Here is a 14833-nt window from a genome sequence, read left to right as displayed (position 1 = left end):
TTTTGATGTTTCCGACATGTTTTGGTATATTGTGTTTTCATTTTCATTTCTTTTGAAAACATTTTTAATTTCTGTCTTTATTTCTTCATTGACCAAGCAATCATTCAGGAGTGTCTTGTGTAACTTCCATGTATTTGTAAACTTCCTTTTCATATTGATTTCTAGCTTTATTTTACTGTGGTCTGAGAAGGTACTTGATTTTATTTTCATTTAAAGACATTTGTTAAGACTTGTTTTGTGGCCTAACATGTGGTCTATCTTGGGGAATGTTCCATGTGGTGATGAAAGAGTATATATTCTCTAGTTGTTGGGTGAACTGTTTTGTAAATGCCTGTTAAGTACATTTGTTCTAATGTCCATTTTAAGTCCAGTGTTTCTTTTTTGATTTTCTTTCTTGACGATCTCTCTAGTGCTGTGAGTGGGGTGTGGGGTTTGGGGGTGGGAGGAAATGGGGATGTAGGTCAAAGAATACAAAATAGCACATATGTAGAATGACCAAGTTTGGAAATCTAATGTACAACGTGAGGAGTATAGTTAATAAAGCTGTATTATATTAGAGATTTTTGGTAAATAAGTAAATTTTAGCTTATCTAGTTATAAAAAAATATGTGAGGTAATAGATACATTAATCTGTATCATTATAGTAACTATTTTACTATTTCTCTATTTCCCATAACATCATGTTATAAACTTCAGATATATACAATCAAATATATTGTTTAAAGAGTAGGCCCCCATTCCTTCAGGTTGAAAAAAAAAGGAGGAAATAAAAAATTAACAAGAAAAAAAAAGTAGGCCCCCAAATCTCTATTTACATTAATTTGAATTGTTGTTTTGGTAACCTAATATTCTCAATTCTCAGCACTATATTTGCTGTCTAGATTAATTTAATGTCATTTGAACTATAGCATCTTCTATGAGGTAGCAATGAAATCGAAGCCTCAGAATATTTTATCAAAAGTATAAGGTCTTTGGAGTCAAATAGTCTTGCGTTCAAATATTGGCTCAGCTACTTACTAACTTGGAACAGAGAAAGAATTTACTTAACCATTTGCGCTTCATTATCTTAACTAATAAAATGGGATAATAATTTCTAGTTCACAGAATTGTTAATGGGATTTTATTATTAATAGACAATGTAAGCAAAGTTTGAAGCTCAGTGATGGCCACAAGGTAGTTCTCATTAATTAGCAGATTTTATTATTTATTATTTATTCTTGAGAAAATCCAAGTACTTCTGAGACAATTAGACTTTCTCCAAAACATTTTGCATTTTTATCCAGATGTTTCACTTATTTAAACAATTATATGCATGATAGACTGTTGTGTAAAAATAAATACTAACCCTGTGAAATTTCTTCATGCTTAAAATAGTTTTGTTTTTGCATTTTTTTGCTTGCAGAAAAATGTCACACTTCCAATTTTCCAAGTAGAAATTGTCAAATAAGTCCTAAGTAAAAGAGAACTGTTTTCTGAAGTCAGTAAATACAAGAGAAGTTAGTAAAATTTTTCCCTATTTAACTTCCTTTTTCATGGTTACTTAGCAACCAGCTAATACTTTTGAAAAATCTCCTTTGAATACTAAATTACCTTTGAGATTTGTGTTTATTTCTAAATTGAGCATCAAATATGCAGTCACCATTTCCCTAAAGAACACAATTGCAAACTAGGTAGTATTACCTCATTACCACTAAGAGACCAATGTTTTGCCCTTCCTCTTTAGTAATGTTATTATGTGCTATTACTTATGCATAATAAATTCATAAGAAAGTTCATGAGAGTGGAATTACAAATAGGAGTGTGTAATGCAGCCAACAACCCCTCTTTAATATTTAATATGCGCAGTCCTTATTTGCTTTGAGAGCACACACACAAAGTGTTATATGAATAAGGTGACAGTACATTCTGGTTTGCCTGGGATGGATCTAGTTTATATCTGCTGTAAATCAGCTAAAACTGTTATTTTAGCACTTTTCATTCCCCAAACCATCTTGTTTTGGACAATAAATTACATGGTCACCTTAGATTGAAAAAATTTGGAGTTACTGCAGAAAAGAACAATGGAAATAATAAGAGGCATTGGGAATAGCACTTATGAAGAAATGACTAAAGGAATTGGGTTTATTTATTTGTTGAAGAAAAGAGAAAACATAGGGAGATTATACTCTTCAAGGAGCAAATATGGAAGGAGATACCCTGATTTCCCTCCCATCCAGGGCTGCATAGTATTAGAATTCACACACTGGAGGTATGCTGTGTAGAAATTAGAGATTAAGAAGCCATTGTACACATTAGCTTGCACTCCCAATAAAGGTTATTTTTTCCTGTTTTGGATATTCTTTAAGGAACAGATAAAATATGAACATACTCTATGATTTAGCAATTCTATTCCTAGGTATATATACCCTAGAAAAACTTGTGAAAATGTACATCACAATGTACCTACCAGGATGTTATTAGCTTCACTGTAATAGGCCCATACTGACAATAACTCATCTATCCACTAACAATATGATTTCTAAAGTATGGGGTATTTAAACAATGGAATATGCTATACATAAATAAAAATAATTGAAGTATAGATACGTGCTACAATATGTATGTATTTCAAAACCATAATGTTAAGCAAAAGGCATAAATTATAAAATAATACATGCAGTATGATTTTACTTATACAAAACTCAAAAAATAGGTGAAACTAATTTTTTAGTATTGGTGACCTCAGAAGCAGCCCATAGATAAAGGATTCAAGTGCAAGTATTAAGTTGAAACATATGAAAAGTGAAGATCTTCAACCATCATCCCTGGTCTCAAAGAATGGCTTGAAAAAGCTGATGCCTCCCTCAGCAGTGCATTTCCTATTGCTTTAGTAAAAAGAGTATCCTTTGGGCACTCCCAAGGAACATGGTCAGGTGGAAGCTTCTCTGACCCTATATTCTGAATACATGATGGCATGTTCACCCCTGTAATCTTTTCATCCCTTTCTAAATACCTAGGGCAATTTCAATATCTTGCTCCATTTACCATATGCCATCGTTTTTTTCCAAATTTCAAGGAGCCACCCCAATAGTGCATTAAGACTGGCTCCAGGAATCCTTAAGATGTTATATCCTGACTCACAGGACAGTGCCCTCAAATTAATAAACTCACCCTTATCTGGCTTATATTCTACTCTCTCAACTTCAGGCATGTACTCTCAGTGAAAGCCCACCTACGCCGTGAGCACCTACTAGGCTTTCCAACCTAACACTCAGTTCCTGCTTATACACATTAGCCTGGTCTGCAACACATCTGGTAAGTAGTCTGTTTCCTCTTAGAGAAGAGCAGTTAATCTCCAGTCAGACTGTGTCAAGATATAACCCTAGTAATTGCTATATAAGCCATGAGTGGGAGTAGCGACAGATTTTAAAGAATATTTAGATATGTTCCTTCTGTATTGAATTACTTGGGTAAATGGCCATATTTCCCTTAAGTGAAAGAATCGGGGGAATCATTGTTTAAATACTTGCTGTAGCATTGCAAAGTCCTTCCTCAAAGTCCTTCCTGATGTCCTCTTCAATTGATGGGTACTAGTTCTGGCTTGGAAATTGGATAAGAAAATATGATTTTCTGTTGTGGGGACCGATGACTGTCTTCTGAAGTCTCTGCATGGTCTCCAAGCAAGGGGAGGCTACTGTACTCTAGCATGGTGGAGTGCAGCATTTATGCACCCCAGAGGATTCAGAATAATCTGGAGGTTCAAGATTTTCAAGCAAAGAAGTCCAGGTGTTTTTTGTCCCAGGTCTCTGGATCCCATTCCTTCTTTATCAGGACTCTGTGTTTGGCATAGGAGAATTACTGGGGCTGTGAATTTAGTACTCTTTGAAATTTAAATACTTTTACAATTAGATCTTGCATCTGAATTTCAGTCTGCCCTCTCTGCATAGGAAATGAGGGTCTTTTCATGCTGTTTTGAATAATCTTCTGAATTTCAGATCCTGCAGTGGGTTGAATTGTGTCCCCCTGAAAGATATGTTCAAATCCTTAGCCCCAGTATCTGTGAATGTGACCTTATTTGGAATTGGAGTCTTTGCAGATATAACCAAGTTAAAATAAGGTCGTACTGGATTAGAATGGGCCCTACATTCAGTGACTAGTGTCTTTATAAGAGAAAGGAGAGGGAGATTTGGAGACACAGACACAGAGGGAAGAAGGCCACCTGGCAATGGAGGTAGATGTTGGAATGAATCAAACTGTGGCCAAGGAACATCAAGGAACATCCGACAACCACCAGAATCTAGGAAGAGGCAAGGAAGGATTCTTTCCCAAAGCCTTCAGACAGTTCAAGGCCCTGCCAATATCTTGATTTTGGACTTCTAGTTTCCAGAACTGTGAGAAAATAGATTTCTGTTGGTTTAAGCCACCCAGTTTATGGTACATTGTTATGGAAGCCCTAGGAAACTAACATACCTCCCCATCGTTCTGATTTTATAATTACCATTGCTCCATATCTTTTCAATGATAGAGCTATCACATAAGTGTAGGAACCCCATCTTCCACAAGTGAGAGTCAATAAATATGATGCTACACCACCAGGAATGGGATTCTCGTTGCTCTGTGCCCAAGGAGTTAGTCAATTTCCAAATCCCTTCCTGAAGGTCTGCTTCTTAGAACAACTTATGATATCAATTATTTTAGTTTGAATGCTCTCAGAGACAGACTTTGAGTTAAGGACTTGGGTGCATATGGTTTATTTTAGCAGGGGGGCGGTGAAGAAAACACTAGTAGAGGGGTAAGGAAGGTAACCACCTACCATTGTGGACAACTAGAGCTTAAGCCCACTAGATAAACTTAGATAGCTGGTGTAAAACACATTCCTCAGTTATCCGCTGGAGGGACAATGGAGGTAGAGTGTATTTATACCACTTCCTATCCATCATTGTTTGAGGGTGCTTCTGGTATTTTCCTGAGCATTCTGGCCCACTTGCACAGCACAGATCCACCAACCATCAACACTCCATACACTGGCTATGCAGTCCTCTTCTTTCTTTTAATACCTTTCTCTTTTTCTCATTATGTACATGTATTAGATATATTTATGATATTAAATGTATATATACTTATATGCATATATATCTATTGTACACACATAAATATAATATACTTTTTAAATTTGTGATATATAATATTCTAATATTACAAATATGTATTATATAATATATACATATCATATATCTATTTAATAAATTTTTTAAAAACTACTTGAGAATGGTTTACCACAGATATTTTTAGTGTGCATTTTCTAATAGAAAAAGGATGTTCTCTTACATGATCATTATGCAGTCATCAAAATTAGGAAATTTATCATCAATATAATACTGTTGCTCAACTGTAGCCCTTTTACATTTTTGCTAGTAAGCCCAATAATGTCCTTCATGGCATTTTTTTTTCCTGGTCCAGGATCCAATCTAGGACTATAAATTTCATTTAGTTGTCATGTCTTCTTTGTCTTGTTTTGGCTGAAAGAGTCCTTTAGACTTTGTTTGTCTTTCATGGTATTGACATTTGTTTGTCTTTTATGGTACTGACATTTTTTGAAAAGTATAGGTCATTTAATTGTATAATAGAATATCTCTCAATTTGGGTTTGTCTGATGTTCCCTCGTGAAAATATTCCGATTATTCATTTTGGGTAGAAATATATAAAGTTCTTCTTACATCATATCATGTGACCCTGCACACTCTTTCGAGGTCATAGATGGTTATCTGTAGAGTAGCCAGTGTTCTATCAGGAAGTGTGGAATGAGTTCTTTAATGCAGGGTAGTCTCACTGGATTATGACAGGCAAGCCAATCAGACACTTATTCTGCAGGAATCGGAGACAATCAAGAAAAAGGTAGGCATAGCAAGAGCAGTAGAAGACAAAGGAGAATAGCTGAGTCACACTCAATGGCAGAACACCAGAGTAGAGCTCAAAGGTTGCCAGTTTCTCAGCAGACAAGTGTTAGAGTTGTTGAGACACCAGAACCACTTTCAGATCTAATAGAACAACTGTTGTATTTTACACAATATTTTGGTTCCTTGTGAGGATTGGTTTTATAGCCATCTGTTTTATGTGAAGCTCTAATTATGTGAGATAACCTAATTGTGTCTCTCTTCCCTCTACATTAAGAATCATAATGATTTCAATAGATGAGGGCTATGACTTGTAGGATCTTATACAATAGAGATGTCAGTGATGGAGGGAAATAATCAGAATATTTATAAACATGTACTATTTTAGGCCGGGCGCAGTGGCTCACGCCTGTAATCCTAGCACTCTGGGAGGCCGAGGTGGGTGCATCGCTCAAGGTCAGGAGTTTGAGACCAGCCTGAGCAAGAGTGAGACCCCTAGGGGTCTCTACTAAAAATAGAAAGAAATTATCTGGCCAACTAAAAATATATATAGAAAAAATTAGCAGGGCATGGGGGCACATGCCTGTAGTCCCAGCTACTTGGGAGGCTGAGGCAGTAGGATCACTTGAGCCCAGGAGTTTGAGGTTGCTGTGAGCTAGGCTGATGCCATGGCACTCACTCTAGCCGGGGCAACAGAGCGAGACTCTGTCTCAAAAAAAAAAAAAAAATGTACTATTTTAATTTTGTGGAGGTATAATAATTCACATAACACAAAACTCACAATTTTAAAGTGTGCAATTCAGAGGCTTTTAATATATTCACCATATTGTACAATAATCTCCACAATATAATTTCAGAACATTTTCATCACTCCAAAGAGAAACCCTGTACATATTCATGGTCATCACAATTTCCCTCTTCCCTCATCTTCTGGTAAGTCCTAATCAACTTTCTGTCTCTATGGATTTGCCTATTCTGGAAATGTCATGTTAATGGAACCATACATTATGTGACCATTAGTGTCTGGTTTCTTTCACTTAGCAGAGTGTTTTCAAGGTTCATCCATGTTTTAGCATGTAACATACTTCATTCCTTTTATGGCTGAATAATAGTTTATTATATTGTAATGTACAATATTAATATATGTTACAGTTTGCCTATCCATTCATCATTGACAAGTATTTTGGTTGTTTCCACTTTGGGCTATTATAAATAATGCTGTTATGAACTGTCATGTACAAGTTTTTGTGGTAACAGTTGTTTTCCACTCTCTTGGATATTTACCTAGGAGTGAAATTGTTGGATTGTATGGTGATTTTATGTTTAACTTTTTGGGAAACTTCCAAACTCTTTCTACAGCATTGGCATCGTTTATGTTCCTAGCAACGATGTAGACAGGTTTCAATTTATCCACATCCTTACAAATACTTGTTATTGTTCTAATTATAGCCATCCTAGTGGGTGTGAAATGGTATCTCACTGTGGTTTTTACATGCATTTTCCTAATGGCTAATGATGTTGAACATTTTTTCATGTGTTAAATGGCCATTTAAATGTCTTTTTGGAGAAATTCCTATTCAAATCATTTTCCTGCATTTTAATCAAGTTGTCTTTTTATTGTTGATTTGTAAGAGTCCTTTATATATTCTGGATAGTAGACACTTATCAAATATATGATTTGGCAAATATTTTCTTCCATTCTGTGGGTTGTCTTCTCACTTTCTTGATGATGTCTTTTTAAAATTTTGATGAAGTCCAATTTATCTGTTTTTAATTTTGTTACTTATGCTTTTGGTGTCATATCTAAGAAACTTGTTAGGGCGGGAACTCTTAACGTGGGATGAGAAAGAATTCTTGACATAAATATTAGGATAAGTTTTAAAGAAAGAAGTTTATTTTACTTTTGAAGAGAGGAAAGGTCACAGCACGAAAGAAAGAAGTGTTGCCCTGAGGATAAGGAGTCTGGGCTCTTTATTGGGATAGAGGATAGAGTCGTTACTGTTGTAAAATGATAACAGGAGGCAGCTGTGTTTGTTTCTTTTTTCTGCTAGGCTGGCTTTATCAGTTTTCTTGGAATGTGTTCTGGCAGATGTGGAGGAGGGTTACATGCCTGCTGTTTGGTCAGTCCTCTTCAAGTGCTGTAAAACAAACTCTTAAAGACAACAAGGGAAGCCTTGGGTGGTTAAGCAAACAAAAGGGCAGTTGTGTGTTGTGATTTTTCTCCTTTTTTTTTTTTCCTCTGTTAGATAGTTTTTTTCTCTGTTAGATAGTTTATTAGTAACGTTGTCCTTTCAAAACTGTTACCTAATCCATGATCGTGCAGATTTACAGCATTTCCCTTCTAAGAGTTTTATAGTTTTAGCTCTTACAATTAGGTCCCTGATCTATTTTAAGTTACTTTTTTGTGTATGGCATGAAGTAGGGGTCCAACTTCATTTTTTGCATGTGGAGTTGTCCAGACCATTTGTTGAATAAACCAGTTGAAGCAGTTGAAGCATCATTTCCCTGTAGAATGATCTTGGCACCTTTGTCAAAAATCAATTAACCATTGATGTATGGGTTGATTTTTGAAATCTCAGTTTTATTCTATTGGTCCATATGTTTATCTTTATGCCAGTACTACACTGTCTTAATTACTGTAGCTTTGTATTAAGTTTTGAAATTGAGAGCTACTCTATGTCCCACAACTTTGTTCTTCTTTTTCAAGATTGTTTTGGCTATTCTGGGCTCCTTAAATTTCCATATGAAGTTTTTAAGATCTAGCCGCCCAGTTCTGCAAAATAGGCAGTTGGAGATTTGCATTAAATCTGTCAAACAATTTGGGGAGTATTTCTATTTTAATAATATTAAATCATCTATTCCTTGAACGTGGGATATTTTCTCATTTATTTAGATCTTCAATTTCTTTCAATCATGTTTCAATACTGTTTTGTAGTTTTTAGTCTACAAGTCTTATGCTTTTTTGGTTAAATTATTGTTAGTGTACACACATACAATTAATTTTGTGTCCTATAAATTTGCTGAATCCATCTAATAGCTATATTTTGTGTATGTGTGAAGATGTATTGCTTTAATGAAAAATTGGGACCACATTGTCTGGCTTCCACATTTGTGCCACATCACAGTTAAACACATTGAAACAGTTCTGTGCTGTTTTGAAGGAATAGAGTAATAAAAGTCCTCCCTTCTTTCTACTATCTTTGAACAAGGGCTAAATGACTTCTTATCACCTCAACTTCCATTCTCTCCAGTGACTCTCAAGGTACCTAGAAGCCACATAGAAGAGAAATTCAATTATTAAGATTTCTACCTTTATTTTTGTGCATATTTCACAAACATACTTATAAAAATGTCAAAATTCTATGTTCTCTAAAAGATGAGAATTCAGCCAGTTTTAAAAGGATCAGATTGGGCAAATAACAAGATAAATTAATTCATTTCTAAAATTTAGCAGAGTCTATATCCATGTCCAATCAAGTAACTTCATGAAATCACTCAAGATAAAAATAAAACAATGATTCAAAGTGGAACTATGAACGCTGGAAAAGAAATAGTAGCATTATAAAAATCTCAATGTAAATTTGCAGCTAATTGTATTCTAGAGAAATGCAAGAAGTGATAGAAGTGTCCATTCCAAAGTGATAGAAAACTGTCTACATTTACATGTTTAACTCAAGTGGATAATGAAAATATAAGTTTTGTATCAAAACTTCTCTTTTCAAAATGCAAACTTAAGAACACAATGTGAATTTCCAGTTAAAAAATGCAATGAAAAACTTGAGTCTAAAATAATACATAGAGTTTTATACTTCATCTGTAAATTAGTATGTATGTTTTATAGTGTCATCTATCTCTCCATCCATTCATCTACCTAGCCATTTATCCATCTTTCTATGTATCGATCTATAGTAAGTCTAAGGGTAGTTTATAAATTTTATGCTTAAACAAAAAGATACATCTTACCACTTTATATTTAGACTTCCTCTGGCCACCTACACATATGTTCAGGTCCTTCCCCTACTCACTTCTTGAGACAAGTAGATACCTCTAATACTTCTTGTGAATCTGAAACTGCCTCCTACTATTTTTGATTCCCTGGTCTGGATGACTGTATTATGACTAATAAATATTTGCTGCCCTTTTTTGAAAAAGCTTTATATTTTCTTGGATTATCAAATGATAGTCTTGACCATGTGGTTGCTTTAGCCAATGAAGTATGAGCATAATTGCCTTGTAATACTTCAAAGCAAAATCTTTAAGAGACATTTTTCTCTTTTCCCTCTGGCTTAATAACCCACAAAATTCTAGCTAGAGACTTCTACCCACCTAGGCCCTGCAGTGAATGTGATGTAGGGCAGAGATACAGCTAACCCAAGATGGACATGAGACATGATTGAGAAATGAAACTGTGGTGGTTGTTAAGTCATAGATATTTTGGGGACATTTGTTACCAAAGTGTAACTGATAACACCTAGTGTTTCAGCCTTTTCCAAAAAGCTACTTGAAGGGAATACAGAGAAAACGAATACAGTAGGAAATATTTTACTGTTTGGGAGTTGGGAGGAGAGATTCCTCTCAAGTGAAGGGGTATGTGCTGGCTTTCCCTTGGCTACAGAGGTAAAGGACAGCTTCGAGATCAATCCCCACCTACTACTAGGTCCCTGGGAAAATGTGTGTGTGTGGGGGGGGCTGGTTTCTGTCCATCTAGAAGGTAAAGTAACATTCAACGACTGACATTGAGTGACAGGTAGCATAAAGGTCAGAAGATAAATGAAACATCAAAGGACCTGTACAATTTGGGTCTGATATCACATCACAAAGGGCTTGCAACCAGAACTTGAGATAGGCAGAACACAAGAAAGACATGGAGGTGGGAAGAAGCTGGTACTCCAAGTTGGGGAACTTCTTCAGCAAAAGCTAACACGCAGAAAATCTCAGAGCATGTAATTTTAGAGTAACAAAGGACAACGATACCAGAAATTGTTCTTCTAAGATAAGTATATGGCAAACATATATTTTGCCTTACTCAATTATATTTTAGACTACTTATATACTTTACCTTATATGTTTCACATATCACTATTTGTAATAAAGACAATGGGTGAAAGAGACAAACATGTTTATGGTAGTTCTATAAAGAAGAACTGGAAAAGAAAAGAGAAAAATAATGTCTTGGGTATTTAATGCCCAAAGAGAATATCAAACTTATTAAAATCAAGAGGTGAACCATTTCATAGACCTCAGTTTAATATGGAGACATGAGTTCAATTATGCTTAGCACACTGTGAATTGTTATAATCTATTTGCTTATTACCTGGGAATGAGTATGTGTGAGTACATGCACCCACAAGCTTACCAGGCAAACAATATCAATCATGGCAAGGCTAATATACATTTAATAATCTCCTTCAGTTATCAAATTTCTGAAGTATTAGGTACATGAGATTGCTTTTTATAAGTGAATATCTTTGGAATGCAGTAACATTCTTTGTAGAAAGTGTGATTTATTATTACTCTGAGGAAAGGGTTGATTTCCAGAATCTTTAATTTTTGATAAATTTCCAGCTCTGACATAGTCACTGCAGGGCCACTAAATTCACCTGAAAAAACATTCTGTGGTTTAATTAAATATGCATTTCCCTGGTGGAGTAGCAATTGATTCTATCATTCAATTTATAAATTCTATAGAATAAATGGAAACATAACTTATTTCAACAGATTAATGCCTTTAATATTTAGTCAATTTAATATAGTTGTACCACTTTATCCTGGACTAGAAAATCCAAAGAAAAAATCTTTTGTTTTTAGAAATGCAGATTTTAAAGAGCCAGAAGAACATCTGTGTTCCAGCCTCTTTGATCTACAGGGAAACTGAGGCTCTTATAAAACCATTTGTAAAGGTTATTTATATATTTTCATCCATAAATCTAGATTCCTGAACCATGAAGGATTATCAGAGAGACATGCTTGCCCTGTTTCCATGCTCTTCATCCTTACTCCTTTTCTTGAAGGACCATGTATTAACCTCAAGTGTCCGTGATATATCCACCAGAACATACACAATGCATGACTAAGAAAAGTAATTTGCTTCAGGAAAATAAACATCAGTGATGTTTTGGTTTTGTGAACAGTATGTTCATAGAGCTTTTTCAGAACAGCCCCTACTACTCTTTGAAGGTAATGGTTCCATATATAATCAGCATATTAAACCCCACTCTTCTCAGGATATTTCAAGAAGTAGTATTGTCCTAGGATACTGTTCCAGAGCAGTCTTAAAACTTTTTAGAGTAGGGTAATTTATTATGCTACTTTCTTTCCAAGTTACTGCCATCCAAAAGAGGAAGAGCATCTTTGATTTTTCACTGAAGTACAAACCATATTCCATGTGCTCAGTAGTTAGATCATCCTCATTATATGTTACTTTACCTTCTAGATGGACAGAAACCACCCCCTCCAACACACACCAAATTCTCATGGGGGGCTCCAGTAGAGCTGCTGGCAACCCATCTTTCTTTCAAGAGTGCAATGAGGCAAAAGGCACTTGCTTTTTTTCCCTATTGGCTTTATTGACTAATAATTTGCATAACTTATTAATTAACCCATTTAAAATATATAATTCAATGACTTTTAGTATATTCACAGAGTTGTGCCACCATCACCACAATCAACTTTAGAACATTTTTATCATCTCCCCAAAGAATCACATACTCTCTAGTAGCTACTCCCCATTCCCTCCGATCCCCACTCCATCCCTACCCAGTCCTAGGCAATGACTAATTTACTTTCTGTCTCTATATATTTGCCTACTCTGGACATTTCATATAAGTAGAATATTATACTATATGGTCTTTTGTGTCTGGCTTATTTCCCTTAGGATAATGTTTTCAAGGTTTGGCCATGTTGTAACAGGTATCAATAGTTCATTCTGTTTGTTGCCAAATAACATTCTATCATATGGACATACCACACTTTGATGATCCAACCATCAGTTGATGAACATTTGGGTTGTTTCCAGTTTGGGGCTATTATGAATAATGTTGCTGTGAACATTGAGGTACAAGCTTTTGTATAGACATTATGTTTTCATTTCTATGGACAAGTGGAATTGGTGGGTCATATGGTAAGTCTATGTTTAACCTTTTGAGGAACCCTCAAATTGTTTTCCAAAGTGACTGCACTGTTTTACATTTTTACCAACAATAAATGAGGGTTTTAATATCTGCACATCCATGTTTTTTTTTTCTTTTTTGATGCTTATTTTGGGGGAGAGGAACCTCTTGACATGGAAGGATAAATAGCAACTTGTCTTCAATTTCAGAAAGACAATTTGAGTGTTGGACACTGGAGTGTCAGGACTTCAAGCCCACACAAAGGGGAGGCAGCCTCTACTCAGTTCCAGCCCACCGTGTCTTAAAGGTTTTAGTCCCATCTCGCCAAATCTAGTTTTTCAAGTGAAGAAAACAATTTGGAATAATTGTATGAAATTTTCCAATTTTTAATTTTGGCAACTAATTAAATAAAAGTTCATGTATGACTGTCAAGTGTGGTCTGCTGTTTTGAACCTGCTACAGAGATCACCAGTGGTTTTTAAGATCACAGACTTAATGACGTTAAAGCCACTGGGATGACTTCCCTCAGAGGGAACAACAATTGCTACTATTACAATGACTTCATCCAGTGGAACTCCTGTCCCTCTCCCCCATGGGGTGACTATAAATTCTGCCAGCTCTTTTTGTGGTGGTATAGAAGCCTCCTATGAATAGCACCTTACTCCAACAGATCACATTTCTACCTGAAATTGAAATAAAATGTTTTAAGTCAAGTTAAAAAAAACTATTCCCCCATCATGGCCTTCTCTGGCCTCCTTTCAAAGATGGAAGCATTAGAATTCTTTTTCCCCTATTTTACTCATTCTTAGAGTTCCCTGAGCTACAAAACGGCTGTGGAGTTTCTGGTGAAGCTTCTGCAGAATTAATCTTAGCAGAGAGTGCAGAATCCTCCACATGGCAGACCCCCAAAAGCAGACACTTACCATCATAGCAAATGTGTATAAAGTCCAGGCTACCGGTCTAAATCTAGTTAGATGCATCTGTGCTTGTCTATGGTGATATATAAGATCTGAATACTGCTGCAATTTTGTTAAGAATCTATCCCCATAAGTAAAAATATTGAAATTTGCCAAACTGCATTTAAATAGCTCTCATTAATTTTTTTCCTAATACTTTGGAGTCAACATTTGGCTCCCTTTGGAAGAAAGAAATACAGTAGGGAAATGTGCCACCCCTAGGCACTTGCAGCCCCCGCTGCTTTAGATATATTTGCTCCATGGCACTAGGCTTGCCAAGGAGCAGGTATTTTATGAGAAGAAAAAGGCACCTAGAGCAAAATGTTTGGCACATGGAGTGTGGGCTGTTCCTTCAGCCCAGTGCCTCTGTTCAGTGCCTGAGCTACACAACCATGTTGTGTGTCCCCACCCCCCAGCTGGAGAGGCTGTTGGATCAGACATTCCTGGTGCAAATCCTGGCTCTGTCATTTATTAACTGTAGGGCCTTAGGAAAAGCAGTTAATGTCTCAAAAACTTGGGGTCCTCTTCTGTATAATGGAGATCATAACTATGCTGCAGGAATGTTGAAACGAATAAATAGGATAAAGTATGTAAGACACTCAGCATAATACCTAGCACATGGTAGACAGGAGCTCAATTAATAGGAAGATGATTATTATTATACATTGTTAATGATGGTAATGTAAAAGAATGTTTTCAAATTCACCTTCTGCTTGCACCCCAGTTCTAGGCTTAAAATACTTTTAACATAACACACATACACTGGTTAGGAAAAATAAACAAAAGGTGAATTACAGAGAGTTCAAGTTCTTAAACAGTACTTGCCATGTTTGCCCCAGCCACACCCAGAGTCTCCATTCTCTATTTAAGTGTAAATGAGACAACTCTGCTTTCA

The sequence above is a fragment of the Lemur catta genome, chromosome 2 (genome assembly GCF_020740605.2).
Source record: "Lemur catta isolate mLemCat1 chromosome 2, mLemCat1.pri, whole genome shotgun sequence".
Lineage (NCBI taxonomy): Eukaryota > Metazoa > Chordata > Mammalia > Primates > Lemuridae > Lemur > Lemur catta.
This window is presented reverse-complemented; position numbering follows the sequence as displayed.